Source organism: Canis aureus, chromosome 5, assembly GCF_053574225.1.
Source record: "Canis aureus isolate CA01 chromosome 5, VMU_Caureus_v.1.0, whole genome shotgun sequence".
NCBI lineage: Eukaryota > Metazoa > Chordata > Mammalia > Carnivora > Canidae > Canis > Canis aureus.
The window spans coordinates 18516858-18541745 of NC_135615.1; the positions used below are offsets into that span (position 1 = coordinate 18516858).

At 40.1% G+C, this 24888-nt stretch overlaps 1 long non-coding RNA gene and 1 pseudogene across 1 annotated transcript; both read right to left on the reverse strand.

The window, feature by feature from the left end:
• Positions 1-2341: 2341 nt before the first annotated feature.
• LOC144315072 (U6 spliceosomal RNA) lies at positions 2342-2438 on the reverse strand (annotated as a pseudogene).
• A 3141-nt stretch (positions 2439-5579) lies between these two features.
• LOC144313763 (uncharacterized) lies at positions 5580-24543 on the reverse strand. Its single transcript, XR_013379396.1, has 4 exons — positions 24529-24543; positions 23963-24111; positions 23263-23477; positions 5580-5904 (listed from the first exon to the last, which is right to left on the reverse strand). It is a non-coding gene; the product is annotated as an uncharacterized LOC144313763 (long non-coding RNA).
• Positions 24544-24888: the final 345 nt, after the last annotated feature.

Here is a 24888-nt window from a genome sequence, read left to right on the forward strand (position 1 = left end):
GACTAATTTATTGATGTATAAATAAATTGCTTTATTAAAATATTATAATAATATTTTTATTATTATATATATATATAATTACATGGTTTTTTTTATTTTAAATTTTGTATTTCATTGGTATTGGTTGTGATTTCTCACCTTTCATTCATAATATTATAATTTGAGTCCTTTCTCCTTTCTTTTCAATAGACTGGATAATGGTTTATCTCTCTTACAAATTCTTTCAAAGAACCAACTCCTGGTTTTGTTGATCTGTTCTACAGTTCTTCTGGTCTCTACTTCATTGAGTTCTGCTCGAATCTTTATTAACTCTCTTCTTCTACTTGGTATAGGTTTATTTGCTGTCCTTTCTGCAGTTCCTTTAGGTGCAAGGTTAGCTTGTGTATTTGTTTTTTCCAATTTTTTGAGGGATGCTTATATTGTGATGTATTTCCCTCTCAGGACTGCTTTTGCTGTATCCCAAAGATTTTGAATCTTCATTCTCATTAGTTTCCATGAATCTTTTTTAATTCTTCTCTAATTTCCTGGTTGACTCTTTCATCTTTTAGCAGGCTGCACTTTAACCTCCATGTGTTTGAGTTTCTTCCAGATTCCTTCTTGTGATTGAGTTTAAGTTTCAAAGCATGGTGGTCTGAAAATATGCAGGGAACAATCCCAATCTTTTGGTATTGCCTGGTTTGTAAGCCAATATGGTCTATTCCAGAGAAAGTCCCATGTGCACTTGAGAAGAATGTGTGTTCAGTTGTGTTTGGACCTAAAGTTCTGTAGATATCTGTGAAATCCATATGATCCAGTGTATCATTTAAAGCTCTTGTTTCTTTGGTGATGTTGTGCTTAGAAGATCTGTCATTTGCCGCAAGTGCTAGGTTGAAGTTTCCTACTATTAGTGTATTATAATTTAATATGTCTTTACTTTGGTTATTAATTGTTTGATATACTTGGCAGCTCCCACATTAGGGGCATAAATATTCATGATTGTTAAGTCTTCTTGTTGGATAGACCCTTTGAGTATGACATAGTGTCCCTCTTCATCTCTTACTACAGTCTTTGGGATAACCTTTATCTGATAGGAGGATTGCCACCCCAGCTTTCTTTTGAGGACCATTTGAACGTTAATGGTTCTCCACCCTTTCATTTTCAGGTTGGAGGTGTCCTTAGGTCTCAAATGAGTCTCTTGTAGACAGCAAATGGATGGGTCTTGCTTTTTTATCCAGCCTGAAACCCTGTGTCTTTTGGTGGGATCATTTAGCCCATTCATGTTCAGAGTAACTATTGATAGATATGAACTTAGTGTCACCATAATACCTATTCAGTCCTTGTTTTTGTGGGTAGGTTCTTTGGGCTTCCTATTTATTTTACAGGGTCCCTCTTAACATTTCTTGCAGAGCTAGTTTAGTGGTCACATATTCTTCCAGTTTCTGCATCTCTTGGAAGCTCTTTATCTCTCCTTCTATTATGAATGAGAGCCTTGCTGGATAGAGTATTCTCGGCTGTATGTTCTTCTCATTTAAGACCTGAATATATCCTGCCAGCTCTTTCTGGTCTGCCAGGTCTTTGTGGAGAGGTCTGCTGTTAATCTGATATTTTTCCCTATATAAGTTATGGATCTCTTGTCTCTTACCACGTTAAGGATTTTCTCTTTATCTTTGAAATTTGCAAGTTTCACTCTTAAATGTTGAGGTGTTGAACGGTTTTTATTGATTTTATTTTATTTTATTTTATTTTATTTTATTTTATTTTATTGATAGAGGATATCTCTATCTCCTGGATCTGAATGCCTGTTTCCCTCTCCAAATTAGGGAAGTTCTCAGCTATGATTTGTTCAATATGTAGATTTTTCCTTCTCAGGCTATCATTTATTTCCCTTAACCTTTCCTCATGGTCTTTTAATTGTTTTTCTCTTTTTTCCTCAGCTTCCTCCTTGCCATAAACTTGTGTTGTATATCTCTCACTCTTTCTTCTACCTCATTAACCCTCATCATTAGGACCTCCAGTTTGGATTGCATCTCATTTAATTGATTTTTAATATCATCCTGATTAGATCTAATTTCTGCAGTTATGAAGTCTCTTGAATCCTTTATGCTTTTTTTCCAGAGCTACTAGTAGCTTTATAATTGTGCTTCTGAATTGACTTTCTGATACTGAATTGTAATCTAAATTCTGTAACTCTGTGGCAGAGAGTACTGTTTCTGATTCTTTCTTTTGTGTTGAATTCTTCCTTCTAGTCATTTTGCTAAGTGCAGAGTGGCTGTATGTGAGCGGGCTGAGTCAAGAATATCAACCATGACCTAAGTAAATTTCACCCTGGATGATTCTGACAAGGCCAAAGACCAGAAGTTGAAAAAATATGGAATGCTGCATGTTATCCTTGTGCAAGGGCCATGCTAATCTTCTCTGTATCATTCCGATTTTAGTATATGTGCTGCTGAAGTGAGCACCATCACTTTGGTTCTCCAAATGGCTCTCACTCTGGCTCTTAGCTAAGAGCTCTGTTCAGATACTTACACTCCCCAAACCACAGCTTACCATGATCCCTGCCTTAATTGCTATGAGCCCCTTTCTCCCTCTCCATCTCTGATGCTTGAAAGTCTTATGCTATTTATTTCTCCAGTGGTCCCTGTGAGATGAGACTGAAGTGTAGGCATCCTTAGAAGCACTCATAACAGTGGAGAAGCTGGATACCCTCCCTTGGGCTTTTTCACACTGGAGAAATCAGAGGTTTCTGGGAGTATATCTTTCTGCTGTACTGCACTGGTTTTGGGAAAGGGTGATTAGGTCAAAGTAAAACTGCTCCTTTTACCCTTCAAATGCATTATTTTATTTTATTTTTTTCTGAGCCAAGTAGATACTCCAGCCTCATCCTTGGTTCTAGGACTTTCACAAAGATGCCTTGACTATAGATACTCCTAGTTGGTTTTTCTCTGAGGGAACTGGAGAAGATCATTTTTCTTGCCATCTTGGTGATATCATTATGACTTTTATGCTTAAAAAGGCTTTCTCTATCCATGTTCATATAAAATTCACCTATATTATCAACAATATGTCAGTAGTTTCATTGTTTCACAATTATGCCTTTAATTCATCTGAGAATTTATTTTGATAAATGTTATGAGAAAAAAAACCCTTTTTTCTTTAATAACTAATCACTTTAACACTTTTTTATATAGACATACCTTATTTTATCGTGCTTCACACAAATCTTTTTTTTTTTTTTTTTTTTTTTACAAATTGAAGTTTGTGGCAAACGTGCATTGAGCAAGTCTTTTGGTGTTATTTTTATTTCAACAGCATTTCTCACTTCATGTCTCTGTGTCCTTCTTGCAGTTCAAACTTACTCATTATTATTTAATTTGTTACGTGGATCTATGATCAGTGATTGCAACCAACTGAAAGTTCACATGATGGTTAGCATTTGTTAGTAATAAAGGTATTTTTATTTTTTAATTATTTATTCATGAGAGATGCAGAAAGAGAACGAGGCATAGACCTAGGCATAGGGAGAAGCAGATTCCCTGTGGGGAACCCCATGTGGGACTCCATCCTGGGACTCCAAGATCATGCCCTGAGCTGAAGGCAGATGCTCAACCACTGGACCACCCGTGCATCTCAGTAATAAAGTATTTTTAAATTTAAGGTATATACATTGTGTTTTTTGGACATAATGCTATTGCACACTTTTAATAGACTTCAATATTGTATACACATAACCTTTATATGCAGTGCAAAACCAAAAAAAATTCAGTTGATTCACTTTCATGAGATACTTGCTTCATTTTGGTGGTCTGGAATTGAAGACACAATATCTCCAAGCTGTGCCTATAAATTCAATCTGGTTTAATTTATTATAATTTGTCACTGAATGATGTGTAGCCCTAGGTGACGAAATCTGCATCTTGATCCTGGTGTCTTTCTGTTGCTAGCACTTAATGATGTACATGTTGAGTAGAATCAGTCAAAGCCCAAAGCTTTACATATACCCAGAGATCTGTTTTTATGTTGCCACGTCATTAAACCATACACCTACTTGCAGCTGTTCACCCAACAATGAGTACATGTGACTACATTCATTAAACCTACCTTACTAGTTTGTTCTTACATGGGAATCTCTCCCTTTAGAAACAAGTAGCTCGGGATCCCTGGGTGGCGCAGCGGTTTGGCGCCTGCCTTTGGCCCAGGGCGCGATCCTGGAGACCCGGGATCGAATCCCACGTCGGGGTCCCGGTGCATGGAGCCTGCTTCTCTCTCTGCCTCTCTCTCTCTCTCTCTGTGACTATCATAAATTAATAAAAAATTTAAAAAAAAAGAAACAAGTAGCTCTCTCTATCTTGCAGGATTAGGACTGACAAGTTCAAGAATCAACTTTTCTTTCAGTATAACAAGTAAAGGAAGCTAACATAATTATTTAGGGTTGCTCTTGGCCTATGTCTTCTGCGATGCTTCTCTAATTCTAATTTGATGCCTTTTTTTTTTTTTTGAAGAGTATCCCTGGACTCTGGGTACCTCATTTCCTTCAGGTTTGGGTTATCTGACTTTTCTACCCAAGTATTTATTACTGCAGACTTGGAAGTAATGCCCCTGTATCTAGATCTGTGGCCATCTAATTCCTACTGAGAGGATTCTGATTTGGGAACCAGAGAATTTGCCTATAGGTGGCAGTGTAGAACAGAGTTTCTGTTCTTGCATTAATTTCCCGTGGCTGCTGTAACAAATGATCACAAACTTGGAGACTTTAAACAATAGAAAACAATTTTTCCAAGTTCCAGAGGCCAAAAGTCTGAAATAAATATCACTGAGCCAAAAGCAAGGTATTGAGAGGGTACTCCCCTCTGAAGGCTCTGGTAGCTGCTGCCATTTCTTGGTTTGGAGTCACATCACTACCATCTTCTGCCTCCATGGTCACATTGCTGCCTCCTCTAGTGTCTGTGTCAAGTCTCTATCTGCCTCACTTTTGTAGTGACACTTGTGATTGCATTAAGAGTTCATCCATTTAATTCAGGTAATTGCTCCACCTCCAGATTGTTACTTTAATTATGCAGATGTGTCTGCATAGGCTTTGCTAAATAAGATATCAGGTTTTACAGGTTCCAGGGTTTAGGACCTGATATCTTTGGGGGCCATTATTTAACTTACTGTAGTGAACAAGTGAGATCAAATAACACTAAGTTTAATCCCAGAGCCATCATTCATTATCTGTGTGGAAATAGGTGATGATGCAAACTGTTTATATTTTAGTTTCTTCATCTGAAAAAAATCAGCATACATACTACATATCTCATATAATTATTGTCAGCTACAAATCAGAAAATACATGCAAAAAGTCATCAAAGTACATGTCCCTAATGCAGTGTTAAATGTAAGTTCTTACATTATGATAGAGGATTGGAAGGATCAGTTGAATTAAATTGCAGACAGCCTATATACTACACTAAGGAGTTTAATACTGGCAGGGGTGGGGGGATTTGGGGGGCATACAGGAATCATTTAGGTTCTTATGCAAATGAGTCATAAGATAAGAGAGGGGCATTAAAAATTAATCTGGTATCTGTGGACAGAATTGAGAAAAGAAAGAGGAAAATTCATTGAAATGATTCAGGGAGATTTATTGACATGAACTAAAGAGAAACAGTATCTCTGAGAAGTAAAGACCTTCTATGTCTTTCCCAGCCCATAAGCTCCAGGAAGGCAGAAGCAATGCCATTATTTTTACCTATATGATGAATGATTGCCTCTCCAGAGTTCTAAAGAATTTTCTGTTTGTGGAGATCCCTGGGTGGCGCAGCGGTTTGGCGCCTGCCTTTGGCCCAGGTTGCGATCCTGGAGACTGGGGATCGAGTCCCACGTCGGGCTCCCGGTGCATGGAGCCTGCTTCTCCCTCTGCCTGTGCCTCTCTTTCTCTCTGTGTGACTATCATAAAAAAAAAGAAATTTCTGTTTGTAACATACATTCACCTTCAATTAATTATGAATCTATCAACCATAATGGGAAGAAGATGGGTCTCTAAAATGGAATAAAGATATTCACAAAACTAAAGGATGCTACTTAGAAAAGATGAGAAGTTATGTCCGGAATGAAGTGAAAGTAACTTTTGCTTCTGAGGTTGGCATCATATCTGATGGCATGGAGGACTGTGTGGAAAAAATACTGTGGGCAAAATATGTCTAGAAAATAACACTACTGATCTGCCAAATCACAGCCATTATTTTTTTAAATTCTAAGGGCACTGAATATTTATATAAGAATCATATTAGATGAGAATCTTGACTAGAAGTTGCTAGGATAGTGGAGAATATATTTTGCTCTGCTCAAGATGCCAGGAAGGAAATGGTACCAATTAAGCTTTAGGATGTTTGTCAGGTAAGCTGTATCTGTAAGTGGAGAGTAGAGGTGGCTGAGACAGAAAGAAAAAAACTTTCTTCCTGACTTTAGCATCTGTGCTGCCAAAGTGAGCACTCTTCCTGATGTTAGGGTTTTAATTTATTTCAGTAATATACTGTAGGGTTGTCCTTTTCACACACATATCCATGTGGGTTTATTTTCCTTCTCCTACTAGATTATAAATCTCATTAATCCCAGGCCTTAATATTTTCCCTTCTCTGTCTTTCTTAAATATCAGCACTAGGAAAAGTGCTTTGAAATGCCTTTTTTTTAATGAAATGCTTTTTTTGAGTTTACTTCATAAAGTGGCTCCCTAAAATTTAGCCAAATACATCTCTTACTATAATCTGCATTTTCAGTAATGTTACTCTAATGGAAAAATTTCTTCACCTACATCTGCTTGGTTTAGTTGTCCTTTCAATTTATCATTAATTTAGTTTAATATCTTCAGTCACCAAGGAGAACCATAAAAGTGGATTTTAAAACCTTTTATCCTTTTAAAAGAAAATGCATCGAATTTCAACTTTTCTGGAGATTTTGAGATACTAAAACATATTGAACAAAAGTTAAAGTCTACACAAGGCTTAGTATAAAAAAATACATGGTGAACTTTAGTAGAGCAGAAAAGAAAGCTCTGTTATCTTCTCCAGTTGTTGGTATATTCATTCAGTAGTCACAGAAATATAAGTAAGGGAGGATAGCACAATTTCTTTATGAAGGTTTTTGCTTAAATCTGGTGCTTGTGTTTGCATATTAAAAAGCTATTTAGGGGTGCCTGGGTGGCCCAATGGGTTAAGTTTCAGCTCAGGTTATGATTTCAAGGCGGTAAGATGGAGCCCCGTATTGGGCTCTGGGTTCAGCAGGGAGTCTGCCTGAGATTCTCTCTTTCTCTCTCATTTGAACTCTCTAAAACAAATAAATCTCTAAAAAAATAAAAATAGGGCAGCCCCGGTGGCGCAGCGGTTTGGCACTGCCTGCAGCCTGGGGTGTGATCCTGGAGACCCAGGATCGAGTCCCACATCGGGCTCCCTGCGTGGAGCCTGCTTCTCCCTCTGCCTGTGTCTCTGCCTCTCTCTCTCTCTCTGTGTCTATGAATAAATAAATAAAATATTTAAAAAAAAAATAAATAAAAATAAATTTAAAAAGGATATTTATTTGCAGGATGATATGAGTTCAATGCAGCCATCCAAATATCTCTAATATTAAGAGAGGAGAAAAGGCAAGATGGCAGAAGAGTAGGGTCCCCAAGTCACCTGTCCCCACCAAATTACCTAGATAATCTTCAAATCATCCTGAAAATCTATGAATTCGGCCTGAGAATTAAAGAGAGAACACCTGGAATGCTACAGTGAGAAGAGTTTGCGCTTCTACCAGGGTAGGAAGACGGGAAAAAAGAAATAAAGAAACAAAAGGCCTCCAAGGGGGAGGGGCCCCGCGAGGAGCCGGGCTGAGGCCGGGGCGAGTGTCCCCAGGACCGGAGAGCCCCGTCCCGGAGGAGCAGGAGCTGCACCGACCTTCCCGGGGGAAAGGGGCTCACAGGCAGTTGGAGCAGGACCCCAGGAGGGCGGGGGTGCCCTCAGGCCCCCTGGGACACTAACAGACACCGCGCCCTGGGGAGAGCGCGCCGAGCTCCCTAAAGGGCTGCAGCGCACGCACGCATTGACCCGGAGCAGCTCGGAGGGGCTCGGGCGGCGGCTCGCGGAGAGGGGCCTGCGGGGCGGGAGCGCGAACCCACCAGCACAGGCCGGGAGCCCAGGGCGCCGGGGACACAGCCCAGGATCTGGCCTCCCCCGGGACAGGCAGAGGCCGGGAGGGCCCAGGACAGCGAGGACGCTCCTGCCCCAGCTGAGCAGATCAACGGCCCCGCCCCGGAGCCTCCAGGCCCTGCAGACGGAGAGCTCTGGGGCTACTGCAGGAGCTGACTCCAGGGCTCCAGAGCTGGCCCCGCCACTGCGGTTGTTCCTCCTGGGGCCTCGCGGGGTAAACAACCCCCACTGAGTCCTGCACCAGGCAGGGGGCTGAGCAGCTCCCCCAAGTGCTAACACCTGAAAATCAGCACAGCAGGGCCCTCCCCCAGAGGACCAGTTAGACCGACAGGGGAAAAACAAATTATTAACCAAGCAGCACTGGAAAGTTCCAGGGGAAGTCGAGGGATTTACAGTATACAGAATCAGAGGATACTCCCCCTTGTTTTTTGTTTTTTGATTTCTGTTTCCCCCCCTTTTTCTTTTTTTCTTTTCTTCTCTTTTTTTTCTTTTTCTATCTTCTTTTTTTCTTTTTCTTTTCTTCTTTCTCTTCCCTCTTTTTCTCCTTTTCCCAATACAACTTGTTTTTGGCCACTCTGCACTGAGCAAAATGATTAGAAGGAAAACCTCACCTCCAAAGAAAGAATCACAACTAGTCCACTCTCCCACGGAGTTACAAAATCTGGATTACAATTCAATGCCAGAAAGCCAATTCAGAAGCACTATTATACAGCTACTGGTCACTCTAGAAAAAAGCAAAGGACTCAAGAGACTTCATGACTGCAGAATTTAGATCTAATCAGGCAGAACTTAAAAATCAATTGAATGAGATGCAATCCAAACTAGAGGTCCTAACGACGAGGGTTAATAAGGTGGAAGAATGAGTGAGTGACATAGAAGACAAGTTGATGGCAAAGAGAGAAACTGAGGAAAAAAGAGACAAACAATTAAAAGATCATGAGGATACATTAAGGGAAATAAGTGACAGTGTGAGGAAGAAAAATCTACATTTAATTGGGGTTTCCGAGGGCGCTGAAACGGCCAGAGGGCCAGAATATGTATTCCTAATCTGGGCAGAAAAACAGGCATTCAGATCCAGGAAATAGATCCCCCCTTAAATTCAATAAAAACCCTTCAGCACCTCGACACTTGAGAGTGAAAATTGCAAATTCCAAAGATAAAGAGAAGGTCCTTAAAAGAGCAAGAGACAAGAAATCCCTAATTTATATGGGGATGAATATCAGATTAACAGCAGACCTCTCCACAGAGACCTGGCAGGCCAGAAAGGGCTGGCAGGATATATTCAGGGTCCTAAATGAGAAAAACATGCAGCCAAGAATACTTTATCCAACAAGGTTCTCATTCAGAATGGAAGGAGAAAGAAAGAGCTTCCAAGACAGGCAGGAACTGAAAGAATATGTGACCTCCAAACCAGCTCTGCAAGAAATTTTAAGGGGGACTCTCAAAATTCCCCTTTAGGAAGAAGTCCACTGGAACAATCCACAAAAACAGGGACTAAATAGGTATCATGATGACACTAAACTCATATCTTTCAATAGTAACTCTGAACGTGAACGGGCTTAATGACCCCATCAAAAGGCGCAGGCTGTCAGACTGGATAAAAAAGCAGGACCCATCTATTTGCTCTCTACAAGAGACTCATTTTAGACAGAAGGACACCTACAGCCTGAAAATTAAAGTTTGGAGAACCATTTACCATTCAAATGGTCCCCAAAAGAAAGCAGGAGCAGCCATCCTTATATCAGATAAACTAAAATTTACCCTGAAGACTGTAGTGAGAGATGAAGAGGGACACTATATCATACTTAAAGGATCTATCCAACAAGAGGACTTAACAATCCTCAATATATATGCCCCGAATGTGGGAGCTTCCAAATATATCAATCACTTAATAACCAAAGTTAAGACATACTTAGATAATAATACACTTATACTTGGTGACTTCAATCTAGCGCTTTCTACACTGGATAGGTCTTCTAAGCACAACATTTCTAAAGAAACGAGAGCTTTAAATGATACACTGGACCAGATGGATTTCACAGATATCTACAGAACTTTACATCCAAAGGCAAATGAATACACATTCTTCTCAAGTTCACGTGGAACTTTCTCCAGAATAGACCACATCCTGCATCACAATTCAGGTCTGAACCGATTTCAAAAGATTGGGATCGTCCCTTGTGTATTCTCAGATCATAATGCCTTGAAACTAGAACTAAATCACAAGAAGTTTGGAAGGACTTCAAACACGTGGAGGTTAAGGACCATCCTGCTAAAAGATGAAAGGGTCAACCAGGAAATTAAGGAGAAATTATAAAGATTCTAATGAGAATGAAGATACTACCGTTTAAAACCTTTGGGATACAGCAAAAGCAGTCCTGAGGGGGAAATACATCGCAATACTAGCAGCCATCCAAAAACTGGAAAGAACTCAAATACAAAAGCTAACCTTACACCTAAAGGAGCTAGAGAAAAAAGAAAAAAAAAACAGCAAATAGATCCTACACCCAGCAGAAGAAGAGAGTTAATAAAGATTCGAGCAGAACTCAACGAAATCGAGACCAGAAGAACTGTGGAACAGATCAACAAAACCAGGAGTTGGTCCTTTGAAAGAATTAATAAGATAGATAAACCATTAGCCAACCTTATTAAAAAGAAGAGAGAGAAGACTCAAATTAATAAAATCACGAATGAGAAAGGAGAGATCAACCAACACCAAGGAAATACAAACGATTTTAAAAACATATGAGCAGCTATATGCCAATAAATTAGGCAATCTAGAATAAATGGATGCATTTCTGGAAAACCACAAACTACCAAAACTGGAACAGGAAGAAATAGAAAACCTGAACGGCCAATAACCAGGGAGGAAATTGAAGCAGTCATCAAAACCCTCCCAAGACACAAAAAGTCCGGGGCCAGATGGCTTCCCAGGGGAATTCTATCAAACGTTTAAAGAAGAAACCATACCTATTCTACTAAAGCTGTTTGGAAAGATAGAAAGAGATGGAGTACTTCCAAAGTCGTTCTATGAGGCTGGCATCACCTTAATTCCAAAACCAGACAAAGACCCCACCAAAAAGGAGAATCATAGACCAATATCTCTGATGAACATGGATGTCAAAATTCTCAACAAGATACTAGCCAATAGGATCCAACAGTACGTTAAGATTATTCACCATAACCAAGTAGGATTTATCCCCGGGATGCAAGGCTGGTTCAACACTCATAAAACAATCAATGTGACTCATCATATCAGCAAGAGAAAAAACAAGAACCATGTGATTCTCTCATTAGATGCAGAGAAAGCATTTGACAAAATACAGCGTCCATTCCTGATCAAAACACTTCAGAGTGTAGGGATAGAGGGAACATTCCTAACATCTTAAAGCCATCTATGAAAAGCCCACAGCAAATACCATTCTCAATGGAGAAGCACTGGCAGCCTTTCCCCAAAGATCAGGAACAAGACAGGGATGTCCACTCTCACCACTGCTATTCAACATAGTCCTGGAAGTCCTAGCCTCAGCAATCAGACAACAAAAAGACATTAAAGGTATTCAAATTGGCAAAGAAGTCAAACTCTCCCTCTTTGCTGATGACATGATACTCTACATAGAAAACCCAAAAGCCTCCACCCCAAGATTGCTAGAACTCATACAGCAATTCGGTAGCGTGGCAGGATACAAAATCAATGCCCGGAAGTCAGTGGCATTTCTATACACTAACAATGAGACTGAAGAAAGAGAAATTAAGGAGTCAATCCCATTTACAATTGTACCCAAAAGCATAAGATACCTAGGAATAAACCTAACCAAAGATGTAAAGGATCTATACCCTAAAAACTATAGAACACTTCTGAAAGAAATTGAGGAAGACACAAAGAGATGGAAAAATATTCCGTGCTCATGGATTGGCAGAATTAATATTATGAAAATGTCAATGTTACCCAGGGCAATTTACACGTTTAATACAATCCCTATGAAAATACCATGGACTTTCTTCAGAGAGTTGGAACAAATTATTTTAAAATTGGTGTGGAATCAGAAAAGACCCCGAATAGCCAGGGGAATTTTAAAAAAGAAAACCAGGGATCCCTGGGTGGCGCAGCGGTTTGGCGCCTGCCTTTGGCCCAGAGCACGATCCTGGAGACCCGGGACTGAATCCCACGTCAGGCTCCCGGTGCATGGAGCCTGCTTCTCTCTCTGCCTCCCTCTCTCTCTCTCTCTCTCTCTCTCTCTCTCTGACTATCATAAATAAATAAAAATTTAAAAAAAGCTTGTTTAAAAAAAATAAAAAAAAATAAAAAAGAAAACCATAGCTGGGGGCATCACATTGCCAGATTTCAGGTTGTACTACAAAGCTGTGGTCATCAAGACAGGGTGGTACTGGCACAAAAACAGACACATAGATCAGGGGAACAGAATAGAGAACCCAGAAGTGGACACTCAACTTTATGGTCAACTAATATTCGACAAAGGAGGAAAGACTATCCACTGGAAGAAAGACAGTCTCTTCAATAAATGGTGCTGGGAAAATTGGACATCCACATGCAGAAGAATGAAACTAGACCACTCTCTTGCACCAGACACAAAGATAAACTCAAAATGGATGAAACATCTAGATGTGAGACAAGATTCCATCAAAATCCTAGAGGAGAACACAGGCAACACCCTTTTTGAATTCGGCAACAGTAACTTCTTGCAAGATACATCCATGAAGGCAAAAGAAACGAAAGCAAAAATGAACTACTGGGGCTTCATCAAGATAAGAAGCTTTTGCACAGCAAAGGATACAGTCAACAAAACTAAAAGACAACCTACAGAATGGGAGAAGATATTTGCAAATGACGTATCAGATGAAGGGCTAATTTCCAAGATTTATAAAGAACTTATTAAGCTCAACACCAAAGAAACAAACAATCCAATCATGAAATGGGCAAAAGACATGAACAGAAATCTCACAGAGGAAGACATAGACATGGCCAACAAGCACATGAGCAAATGCCCTGCATCACTTGCCATCAGGGAAATACAAATCAGAACCACAATGAGATACCACCTCACACCAGTGAGAATGGGGAAAATTAACAAGGCTGGAAACCACAAACGTTGGAGAGGATGCAGAGAAAAGGGAACCCTCTTGCACGCTTGGTCGGAATGTGAACTGGTGCAGCCACTCTGGAGAACTGTATGGAGGTTCCTCAAAGAGTTAAAAATAGACCTGCCCTATGACCCAGCAATTGCACTGCTGGGGATTTACCCCAAAGATACAGATGCAGTGAAACGACGGGACACCTGCACCCTGATGTTTCTTGCAGCAATGTCCACAATAGCCAAACTGTGGAAGGAGCCTCGGTGTCCATCGAATGATGAATGGATAAAGAAGATGTGAAAGGGAATAGAGGGGAAGGGAGAAGAAATGGGTAGGAAATATCAGAAAGGGAGGCAGAACATGGAAGACTCTTAACTCTGGGAAACGAACTAGGGGTGGTGGACGGAGAGGAGGGCGGGGAGTGGGGGTGACTGGGTTGTGGGCACTGAGGGGGGCACTTGATGGGATGAGCACTGGGTGTTATTCTGTATGTTGGCATATTGAACAGCAATAAAAAATAAATTTTTATTAGAAAAAAAGAAAGAAAGAAAAGAAAGAAAGAAAGAAAAGAAAGAAGGAAAGAAAGAAAGAAAGAAAGAAAGAAAGAAAGAAAGAAAGAAAGAAAAGGAAGAAATAAAGAAAGAAAAGAAAGAAAGAAGAAAGAAAGAAAGAAAGAAAGAGAAAGAAAGAAAGAAAGAAAGAAAGAAAGAAAGAAGAAAGAAAGAAAGAAAAAAAGAAAGAAAGAAAGAAAGAAAGAAAGAAAGAAAGAAAGAAAGAAAGAAAGAAAGAAAGAAAGAAAAAGGGATCCCTGGGTGGCGCAGCGGTTTGGCGCCTGCCTTTGGCCCAGGGCGTGATCCTGGAGACCCGGGATCGAATCCCACATCGGGCTCCCGGTGCATGGAGCCTGCTTCTCCCTCTGCCTCTCTCTCTCTCTCTGTGTGTGTGACTATCATAAAAAAAAAGCAGTGGTTAATTTTTTGGAATAAGTTTAAAAAGGACATCAGAATTTTATGCTTTTCCAGAATTTCCTGCCTTATACTGAAATACAACATCCTTATTTCTAATGGTTCAGTTTGAATTGCTATGCACAGCAAGGGACAAGAGGCCTAGGGGCCGAAAGCAAGACCGAGGGTAATTCAGGAGTGTCACAACCCTTCCAGGGACAAGTACCAAGTCAAAAAAAGTGTTTTTCTCATCTCTTGAGAAGAGATGAAGAAATGAAACATCGTAAGTATGTCAGATGGGTTTTTTGTATGATACACTAGAAAACAATCTCTGAAATTTTATTCCAAGCTTTGTACACACTCCTTCAAATACTTCATCCACTCGAAACTAGCTAGGAGCTCAAAAGTATATTTGCTTGAATGCTAAGTGACCTCAACAGGAGCTATAGTCAGGGTGCCACCACCCAATTTATGTGACTGATAAGTTTTAAAAGGGGCAATATGAGAGTTTACAGACATCGATAATAGCTTCAAATATGACTCGCATATGTAAGGAAACCTTTTAAGGTATCTTAACCGGTCCAGAAACCCAGACAGTTAGTATTCTGTTTTCCATTTTCGTTTTCATTAAATCGTCCTCAATCAGCAATGTGACTAAGATAAATAGACAGCAGTACACGAGATAAAAATAGGAAGGCTCCTCAAAAACTCTCCTTAAATTCTATGCATGATTCATATTCAGCTTGAAAACCATTAGTTAAGAATGAAATAGCCAAAGATTCTAGCATATGAAGTGTGATGTATACCAACTTCTTAACCCTACAATATAATGGTAGGAAAGCTAACTCTGAAACCAAAACTCCATACCTAAAATAATTAGTACCAATACTTAGAATATAGCAAGATTTATTTTTCTTCCATTGTCTCTTACTTTCCACACAATAAGACAGGACATTATCAGGGTTGCCTGAACTATGTATGAAGTCAAGTCTATTTTTTTCTATCTGGCTATCATTCATAAAAACAAAATTCAAGGTTCTATTTACTTTATTTTAAAAAATATATTTTATTTATTTATTCATGAGAGACACTGAGACAGAGAGGCAGAGACGTAGGCAGAGAGAGAAGCAGACTTTGTGCAGGGAGCCTGACGTGGGACTGGATCCTAGGACTCCAGGATAATGCCCTGAGCTGAAGGCAGACGCTCAACCGCTGAGCCACCCAGGCGTCCCTCTATTTACTTTCATTAATTCAGCTAATAGGAGCTTTTGGGGGAATGAGAAGGGTACTTAGTGAGAAAAAGACAGAAAGATAACGGTTGTGCTTATGTGTCCCGGAGAAGTAATTCTCTTGCTCCTACTACTCCATATACTAGAGTTACAATAGTATTCTTTTCTCATGTTTTAAAGACTACTATTCAGCAATTTAGGGGTTTTAAGTATTTATAACCTCCAGTCAAAATAGTATTTCATCTATCAATTGTCATTTCCATATTGGCACTAGCTCCTAGTTTCATTCACAAAACTAGGGTTGTCAGGGCCTTAATGAGGCAATCCTTCTGCCTCCATCACCCCACTGGTTAGGCCAAACATATGCCTACCCATTCAGTTCTGAAACCACCTGCAGAGAGGAAGTTAAATGAAGAAAAGTAAAGCATCACACTGTCACCATCTTTAGATAAGCTCTAATTTTACCCAAAGGAGAAAACTTTAACCACGATAACAAAGCTGGCAATGACCATGATTAAATGATGCCTGTCATTTTGACCTACCCCTGGGAGCTGCTCTCCACCCACTCCCAGGTGATGGATGTGTTTCTCTTGGTACACTGGGTTTAGATTGGCAAAGGAAGCAGACAGTTAAATTCATCAATCACCAGAGTGGGCAAAGCAGTATTTGATCTGCTCTGGAGAAAGGATGGGGACCTGAACAAAACTCATTGACAGCACAAAACCAAGGTCATCTCCCAGTACCACGAATACATCAAAGCAGGCTCATTTAGTCTCAAAGTGTGAGTCACAAATACTAAGCCTGGAAGAGATCTTAGAGAACCTGAAACCAATCCATTGACACACAAATCAGAGAATTACCTCCCTCCACAACAATAAAACAAAACCAGACTCCATGACTCAGCATTTGTTATCCATACTCTTGAAATTTGTTATCTATTAGATGTCAATGTTCTGAATTCCAAAGCTATATCCAGTTACTGATTCCACATGGTATATACTTCCTGACCAGTAAATCTACATGAAAAAAAAAAGTTTAAATGTGAACAAATTTGCTGCTTATATCAACATGAAAAACAAAACAAACAGAATCCAACTTATCTCTGTCAACCCCCTCTTTTTTTTTCCTTTTCCAAATTGCTTTTTAATGCCTGAAATTTGAAAACCAACAGCTACTTCTATAGGCTTTTTCAAGGCCCTGAAAACAATGACGTACTAGTAAATCTCTTATTAGTATCCTATAGATTCACAAGCTCAAGAAAACTCAAGATGACAGGTTTCATGAATATTTTCTTTCAAGAACTTTATAGTTTAACCATCCCATGAAAAATAAATCTCCTTATTATGATATCCTGCTAAAGAGATAGACCCAAAAGTGTGTCCCTTTGTACAAGTATGTACTTCTTAACAGTGGCCACAAAGGAACAATAGGCATACAAAACCAAATACTATATTTCCAAATATCTGAAAAGAAAAAAAAAGAATCATACCACCGCCTATTTTGTTCTCCTCATTACCTGTCACTCTTTTTTAGGGATAAATGGCCTGATGATTTTCTTACAATAGTTCCACAGCTTAAAGCAGCAAAAAACATTTAAATTTTTTTTAAAAAAGCAAAAAAGTTATGATTTCAAAACAGAAATGAGAAATTCACTTTTGTTATTTGAATGTGTGCTGCATGGAAAATCATTATGATCCTTCCACTTGCAAATGTTTCGGACCCTTCGGTAAATATGTGTTTTCTAATAAAACAGTAACTCTCTGTTTAAAATAAAAATTGGTATGATAGGTCCATGTCCATTTTCAAAAAGTGTATTTTTCAATGACATCCAAGATAGGTCAGCATTTTCCCACTACTGCAAAAAACAGCAATGTGTATCCTCGACGCAGGTATTACAACACATAAATACACTGTTGCCCTGGCTCTCCCTCTGGTTCCATCTGCTCTCTTGCTGTGCAACAGCTATAGCATAAAAAAGCCTATTCTCACACGCTTTTGATATTACACTATTTAATCACATACAGCTGTGGCTTACAAGACTGCTACAAAACACAATTTTAATGTAGTACTCGAAGCCAATTGTGGATAAACATCAACCATTTACTCCGAATAAGAAGTCCAACACTAAAAAGATTTTCTTTTAAAGAAAGACTGGTTTTCTTAGAATTTGGCATGGACGTAATTGTGACTGAGCCCTCTCTCTGCCAAAAAGACTGATAATGTCAAAAAGGATTGTGTAAAATCATATTAGTGCAATAATGACGCTTTCCAGAATTCCTGGAGCCAGAAAGACCTGAAATGAACTTACATCCTACTTCTCTTCTTTTGTCTCCCTCCCTGCAAATCAGCCCTACCTCCAACCCTCTAATAGATTTAATTACTTCAGAGAAATAATTTTGATTTATAATTCTATTGTTCTTTTCCCAAACTGAGAGAAAGCGAAAGGAAGCTGTTAGGAAGATACTGTTAGAACAAATTGACATGAGGTTTCTTTTGAATTAAGAATGATTCTGGAGAGAAAGACAACAACAACATGAACTTTTTACATAGCTCCTCCTTTTAGCTAGGCACTAAACTTAGTACTGTGAAAACAATGGCTGCATTATAGAAAAGACAATTCCAAAGATAATTTAATATGGGGGGGAGGTAAAGAAAACAGGACAACTAGAAAGGGAGAGTGGCCCCTTGTTACTATTTTTCTCTTATTCAAAACCAATTAAAATTGTGTACATTCTCAAATGAGACAAACAAGATTTATCATAGTTTCATGCTCTCATATTACCCCCTGAAGCGAAAGACATATTTGGAGTTGTACCTCAAGGTTCTATTGCTGGACAATTTTTAGAAAACCAGTTTTGTATGTTTCAGCCTTTCAAAGGAAAACAGAACTTGGGAGTTTTCAAGGCTGTTTTAAAACTGGCAAGTTACCAACTCTGGCTATCAATGCAAATCTGAGGCAGGAAGTACTAAGGAAATCCTAAACTCTTTCCCTCCCTCTGCAGGATTTTCTACATTTTCATGTGCAAGAAGCATGTTAAGGGGTTGTCCTGTTTTGCTTTTGAAGGATCTGTACATTCACATCTTTGAGAATATCCCTTGCCCCATAGGAGCCTCTCTCTTCCTTTCCCTACTCCTTAGTCCTTCGTGTTTCAAGTGTTTGCTCTCTCTATGGCACAATCAATCGGGCTCTAGCTAGACTTTGAGAGATGAGCAGCTGTCCAGGCTGCAGATGGTTGGAAACTCAGCCTGAAGTCAGTGTGCAGTTGATGAGTTACTCCCTATACCTGACCCCAACTTCACACCAGGTTCTGAATACGATCTGAGTAGCAGCAGCCAGAAAAACTCTGTTGGGTCCCACAGATCTTTCTGCAAGATCTTCAGGGGAAGCAGATGGTCCAAGGCGGGAAAGTAGTAGGCTGATGGAAAAGCAGCATGAGTAGAAACCATGCCCTGGATCGGTAGAAACATCGTGACCCGGTCAGGGTAAGGAAATGGAAGGAAGGACTAGCTTGCTGTGTGCGTTTATTTTTTTTTTATTTTAATTTTTTTATAAATTTTTATTTATTTATGATAGTCACACACAGATAGAGAGAGAGAGGCAGAGACACAGGCAGAGGGAGAAGCAGGCTCCATGCACCGGGAGCCCGACGTGGGATTCGATCCCGGATCTCCAGGATCGCGCCCTGGGCCAAACGCAGGCGCCAAACCGCTGCACCACCCAGGGATCCCGCTGTGTGCGTTTAGATGCATTTTAAAGTTTTGGGAAGATGATAAAGTTTTCCAGATACCACACATGAGGGAAATATCTTTCTCAGCAACAAAGTATCAATTCACCAGGCTGTGACCATGTTTTACTCTTTTTAGCCTTCCTAGTTATAATTAAGTTGCTTTTTCAAGAAACCCTCCACAAAATAACTCAGATTGCGATTCACCCTGGGTCTCACAATGCAATAGCAACAGGTTGCTTGCTTTGAATGGGCTATAACAAAATTGCTGAGAAATATTAGGTTGTGACTCAATCAAACGTGATTATGGATATTATCATTAAGCTAATGAGCTATTTTTTGGTCCCCTTTCTCTAAAATTTGCTGATTATCCTGGTGGCCTTCAAAGAGCAAATTCGTTTTGATGAAGATTTTTTTTTTTTAAATCTGGCTATGGCTCTTATGTAAATATTAAAACATGTCATCAAGATTGCTTCTTTTCTGCTCAATCACAAACAATGTTTCTTTTTTAAATTGCTTCTTTTAATAGGGGGAAAAAATGGCCAAAAGAAAATTGACAAATGACAGCTTTTAATGCAAGGTCTTGGAAAGCATGCATCCTAGAACAATACCGCTACAAGATAGCTATCAGCTAGTCATTGGGTTTTCATTTTACTCCTATGTACATTTATCTAATATAATAATTTAAGCATTTGGAAAATTATTCAAAGGGAGAGAAGCATAAGTAACTTATTTCTAATTTCTTTTTCTTTTTAAGCAACAAAGGTAGTGAATTAGTTCTAATGTGATGGGAAAATAAGAGGAGCAGAGAAAGCAGGGAAGTGCCCCAAGATTTTCTAAAACTTTAATAGCATTTGAGGAAAGGGAAACCTTTCCATTTATTTAGGCATCCTACTCTCATTTGGTTTTATCATAAGAAAAGAGCAGCTGGGATCCCTGGGTGGCGCAGCGGTTTGGCGCCTGCCTTTGGCCCAGGGCGCGATCCTGGAGACCCGGGATCGAATCCCACGTCGGGCTCCCGGTGCATGGAGCCTGCTTCTCCCTCTGCCTGTGTCTCTGCCTCTCTCTCTCTCTCTCTCTGTGACTATCATAAATAAATAAAAATTAAAAAAAAAAAAAGAAAAGAGCAGCTGTATCTAACACACACATTTAAGTAGAAAGAAAAGGTTCAGTATTTTGTACTGTCTGAATAAATGCAACAATACACCTTGAGTTCTTTAAGAACCCCATAAAGATTCTTCACCCCAAACTAATGTCAGTAAATGGCTTTTGTTGATTAGTTAAGAACACCTGGTTTTACAGGACAGCTTAAGTTATGATGTCACCAGAATATGACTTTTATAGTCAACCACAGAACTCTATTTTTATCAACCATAAGTATTCTTTATGTATCAGTATCATTTTAAATAGCTCTGATTTTTAAAATAGATTATAACTATAAGCCAAGGCTAGGACTGTAGATTTTGTGAATTCCACCAAGGCTTGCTTACCAAATAAACATGAGCAGCATGTATTCCCCTCAGAATTATTATAGGTAATATTTTAAGATAAAAATATAAAAGGAGCAAAAAGACAACACTGAAATAACCCAGTTGTTTTCATGCTATACTGGGTCATGATAGTACTTTCTTACATAGTATTCATGCTGCCAGAAAGTCCCCACATTTTAAAGTATGATTGATCCTTATTCTCATTCCCTGTGTGCCCAAGTTTCAAAGCAGGGCATGTTTTCACATCTTCAGCTTCCAGGAATGTTATTAATGTCTATCATTTCAGAGCCACCGAAACAGTATTCGACAACTTCACAGCTCTGTGAAAGTTTGCAACATAATAATCAATATGAACTACCATGATAGCCAAAGTAGCTGATCCTATATTCCCCACCACCCTGATCTGATTGCCCGAATATCAGTTTAGGTCACTTAATGGGTCTAGCTTCTTTAAAAATGTTCCAGAAGTTGATGGCTTTGACTAGCTTGAAAGTAACAAGATCCAGATGCCGCCTGTCTACACAACACTAAACTACACAGGACCCCAAAACAGATTTTTTAAAAAATTCCCTCTATGTTTTTCAGGCTCTCCTCTTTTCCCTCACCACTGCACTTTCTTTCTTTACCTCAATCCCTCTCTCTCTCTCTCCCTCTCCCAGTCTCTCTCTTCACACACACACACACACACACACACACACACACACACACTTCCCATCAGTGTAGCTCATCCAACATCCTGTCCTTAATATAATGTGCAAGACATTATTTCCTGCTAGCAATAAGTTAAAAGAAATCTCAGGCAGGAAAGCAATTATTCCATTCATTTTTATCTAAAGTTTCCTTTCTGAATATGCTTCATAGTCAAAAAAAGAACCAAAAAGAAAGCATGAATTTTGAAACATTTGGAAAAATTTAGCCAAATGAGTAAAAGGGATGGAATGTCCGATATTTTTCATGGAACCCTTGGGTTTGTTGTTTTTATTTCTTGGGGGGGATGAGGAATGACTATAGATTTCCTCTTTTAGACTAGCCCTTGCTTTGCCATTTCCTTGAGGAAGGCAGACAGCATTCTCCACCCAATCCCCCAAAGAGTTAAAACACACTGCACTGCACGGGAGCAGGAGGGCTGGTCTACTAAAGCAGCAGCCCCACAAACTAAATGCTCACAAGGGCAAAAAGCAATGTGAGGAGACCTTGCAGGGGCAGGGCGAGTCATGGAGCGATTGAAAAAGAAAGAAAAAAAAGCAACAATTTTTAATAGAATTCGGAAAGTCTGCTGCCTCGTCTGGTTTACAAATAGGCATTGTTGGAGGAGACAGAATAAATAAGAGCTAACTACAGCATGGATTACCGAACACTAACCCCATCAACGAGTCCCGGTGGCAGCACAGATCACTCAGGCACGCCTTGGTCACTCTCCACATATTTATTTATTAAGAAGACAGTGGAGTCTGGCTAATGCGATACAAAATTAATATCACCTGTAAAGAAACATAACCCATACATTCAAAGCGATAACTCTACCGACACCCTCCCCCCCAACTCATCAAGTCCAATTTAACTGACAAATTGGAGCAGTGATTTCACACCTGAGAGCCTTTCAGGTCTGAACTGCAGGATCAAGTTCATGGTTGGCACTGCCCACTGCTTAGTTACGTGGGCTTTCCACTGGCCCCGTAATGGTCATTTACGCACACACATAAAGACTAAAGTATTAAAAATTTTTTTTAATTTTTTTTATTTATTTATGATAGTCACACACAGAGAGAGAGGCAGAGACATAGGCAGAGGGAGAAGCAGGCTCCATGCACCAGGAGCCCGATGTGGGATTCGATCCCAGGTCTCCAGGATCACGCCCTGGGCCAAAGGCAGGCGCCAAACCACTGCGCCACCCAGGGATCCCAAGACTAAAGTATTTAACCAATTCGTGTCCAATTATCATCAGTTATATTTCATCCCGTTTCAAGACCCACAGGCCTCCTGATGGCAGCCAGCACAGAAAAACAGAGCTTCGAAAAGTAAAGAACATCTATTGTAAAGCTCCAAACTTCAGTCTCTAGAGTCTTGATCACCCTCCATATAAAATAAAATATGTAAGGCAAATACACAAAAACAAAAGCACACCCAAACAAACTCTACGGGACGTCAGTTAGTCGTACTATACCTTCCCACACCCTTCTTTCATTCTATACTCTGTGATTGAAAGTCTGAGTTGCCCCCACCCTGGTGCATCCTATCCAGTGAGAAAAACCCTTTCAGAGCCACAAAGAACAGCTCACCAGAAAAGCCTCTGAAATCGTTGTTGTTCCTGATAATCACTGTCACAATCTCCTTTCTAACAACCCTGTCCATCTGCAAAGCACTTTACTACGGATATCAGGAACATCTTTATGTTGCCAAATAACAACAAAGGAACACGAGCGAAACTATTATCTCTGCTAGAAGAGAAAAACCACAATCCCAGGGCTTGCTTTCTTCTCATATTCTCCTCTGCCTCAGTAACTCCATTGCTATGTTACTAATTTCAAAGAAGCAGGAAGAGGTGATGGGAAAGGGGAGGTAAATAATAATCCACATGCCTGTTTCCCATCCCAAGTGCAGGATACACACTGCTTGCCAGACTGTGGGTCGAGCCATACCTTGGTTTAGAGACAGTGAGGATAGTAGTAAGTGTACTGGGGGTACATTTGTGGCTGATCCAGGCGTTTACCCATGTAGCTGGAATCTTTATCTCCGAGGCAGGGAACTCGATGACACGGTATGGTGCCCCAGGCCGAGCGTCCTCTTAAACCACTATTCCTGATGGTCCCGATGACTGATGAGGCTTCAGAGATCCTTCGTCTTCCACCACTCACTAGTTCCAACACGGCAGGAATTTAAAAAAGAAACACAGCAAAAAAATAGAAAGAAAGAAAGAAAGAAAGAAAGAAAGAAAGAAAGAAAGAAAGAAAGAAAAAAGGAAAGGTATTGGTAGAACAACACACGCACACACACACGTGCACACACACACACACACACACACACAGCCTTCCCAGATCCTGCCTTCCTTCCCCCAGCTGCCAGGGTCCACTTGGGATGAGGCACTTTGTTCTCTACCCAGGCTGTCTGTAGTGATGTCAATTGCCAGCGTTTGTAAAGAGGGAGAGAAGAAAAAAATCAAAGTCTTTTTAGCACAACTCCGAATCCTTGCAGATCAGCTTCCTGTCTCCTGTTTGTCTCTTTCCCCACCTTAAAGAAAAAGGGAAAAAAAGAAAGAAGAAAGAAAGAAAGAAAACAAAAAAATGAAAAAGAAAAAAAAAAAAGAAAGAGAAAGGGGAAAAGAAAACAAAACAAAACAACCTTGCACAGCCTGGTTGCTGCTGTCTCCCTTCCAGAGTGACATGGTGTTCGGGCTCCTCCTGTCCTTTCATTCACTTCCTCTCCTTCCAGCCGGTGGGTGGAACCTCTCCAGGGAGCAGGGTATGCAGTCCAGAAAGCTGCAGTATTTCCTCCAAGGAAAAAAAAAAAAGCCTGCTTCAACCCCTGCTGCAAGCAAAGTCCTGATTCCCTCTGCTGGCTATCTCGAACAGCAAAGCAATTTTTGCAGCAAAGCTGCTGCCGCTGGAACTGAACCCAGGGAACTCAAATTCGGGCGGTGGATTATTTCTTATCCTTCCCTCCATCTACCCCACACAAGAGCTGCCTTTTTTTTCTTGCCAAGTGGCAAGGTAAGCCACACTGCTAAAGCAAACACAGAGGACCACGGGAGGGAAGAGAGGACGAAGGGAGGAAGGAAGAGAAAGACAAAAATAAAAGCAGACGGACGACCCGTGCTGGCTAAAATGGAACAAGTGTGTCCCAGATGCTTTCAGAACCTGTTAACATACGAAAGCCAGATGAATCCAAGACCCGGTCCAGAAACTAACCTTTTACTTCTCGGAGGACACGGAGGATGCTAAGTATTGAAGAAATTTGAGAGTCTATGCCAGGACTACTATTAGCAAGCCCTGCATCGTCAGATCACAAGGACCCACTTGCCATAGCCGAAATGATCATTCTTACCCTTACATCCGTTTTGTAAGCATCAAAGGAGGTATCCCATTAGGTTTACAGGCGTCTTCATAAATAAACTCTCTGGTTCTCTCACTGTCTATCTATGATGATTTTGATTCAGGGATGCTTTAATCACTTTCCCGATGTCATCACAAAAAAAAGCACAATTACCTGACAGAGTTTTTCCCCACCAATAATAAGTAATATTCTGACATGTCTGTCAGCTGTTACAT